The following is a 1603-nucleotide window of genomic DNA, read 5'->3' as shown; positions in this document are numbered from 1 at the left end:
TACTTAACGCAGTTGAATCCCAAAAATGATATCTAATATAATGCATTGCGAAAATCCCCCATACTAAAAAGATATGTTTTTATTTAAATAGTGAATTACATCAACCTTCAATTTCACAACATCATGAATGAAATTTCTCCAACAATGAGAATGCCAAGCTCATAGCCCCTTGAAGCAACTTGTCTTCAAAAATAAAAGTACACTCTACTAAAAAACTTTCTTCAAAATACAACAATGAGCTTCCCTTTTAAAAATCCTCACTTACCACTCCAAAACTTTATCCCACCCTTACAAAATAAAAAGTACTTGTAATTCAAAACATGCCCATATCACTTACAATTTGAAACCACATTCTATTTCATTGCTTTTCCATTCCTCCACGATGGCTTACTCACTGGTCTATGAGACCAAGGTGGGCTCTCTCTTGCAAAACAACACTAGCTATTTATAAAAAAAATCACGCATAATGAGTGTGGGACAAAAAATTACCAATTTCAATTCTCACGGGGTTCGTCTACCTTGTGGTATCGCATTGGGTGTGGTCGCCAGATGGTTGGCTCAGCGCTTCCATAGCCAGCGGTTTGCTTTTCGGGAGCGGAGTCTATGACTTCGCCGGCAGCGGGGTCATTCACATGGTGGGCGGGATCACCGACAAGACAGTTGTCACAACTACTCTTGTTGGATGCTCCACAACTTTGACAACTTTGTTTGGGTGAAGGATTCTAAAAGGGCACTGGAATGTGTTGGACGTTTTTCAAATGCACTTGATAGTTGCAAGCCTCGGCTTCATATGCACAAATCTCTCCACCACGCTTCCACTGCGTTGCGGCTGCTTCAACACTTTATTGATGGTTTGAATAATGTCACCATACGTAATGGAGATGGGTTTCTCGTTAGCCTTTCAGCTCTCTATTCAATCACCAATGTGTTGGTGCCACCCATAAAACGAGATTGCATCTATTCTCCAATTTCAGGTCGCCCAAGTTTTCAAAAATTTCCAGAAAAGAGTTTTTGGAGCTTGGAAGAACTAATTTCTGCAAGCAATTTCCGGTTATCCAATGCAATAGACGACATCAAGGAGAACAAGAGATTACATCATTGTCAATATTTACTAAAGAAATATTTAGTGCATTAGCTGCACTCATCTTGGGTTTATTGTGCCCTTATGAGGCATTGGCTGAAACATGCACAGATTATACTGCGTCAATGTTCAACATGCCTATATTGTTTGGTATAGCCCTGATAGGAGTTGTTGTTGGAGGCTTGATTGCAAGACAAAGAAGATTTGAACTGGAACGGCTAAATAATTAGTTGTGCCAAATAAATATGAAATTGAAAAGACAAGCTCGGATAGAATCATATGCACCAAACCGTAACTGATCCATTCTTTGTTATTGCTGGCATTTTCTTCGCTGGAGCAGCTTTCTTACAAACAAAATGATCCTATATAATACATATCGATATGGCTGCGTGTGCAACACACACGAGGATGCTGACTGCCCCGTGCACGGATTGAAGCATAGCAGAGCCAACTAGAATCACATGGGAATGGACAAATACGGTTTGTTTAAATAAGTTCGGAATCATGTGCCACCATGTGCCT

General features: G+C 40.1%; 1 pseudogene; it reads left to right on the top strand.

Annotated features, from left to right (window-relative positions):
• The first annotated feature begins 860 nt into the window (after positions 1–860).
• Positions 861–1380, top strand: LOC149185152 (uncharacterized; annotated as a pseudogene).
• Positions 1381–1603: the final 223 nt, after the last annotated feature.

This window comes from Pinus tabuliformis, chromosome 3_2 (genome assembly GCF_031772625.1).
Source record: "Pinus tabuliformis cultivar Carrire ecotype Pingquan chromosome 3_2, CPIR1, whole genome shotgun sequence".
Classification (NCBI taxonomy): domain Eukaryota; kingdom Viridiplantae; phylum Streptophyta; class Pinopsida; order Pinales; family Pinaceae; genus Pinus; species Pinus tabuliformis.
This window is presented reverse-complemented; position numbering and strand designations above follow the sequence as displayed.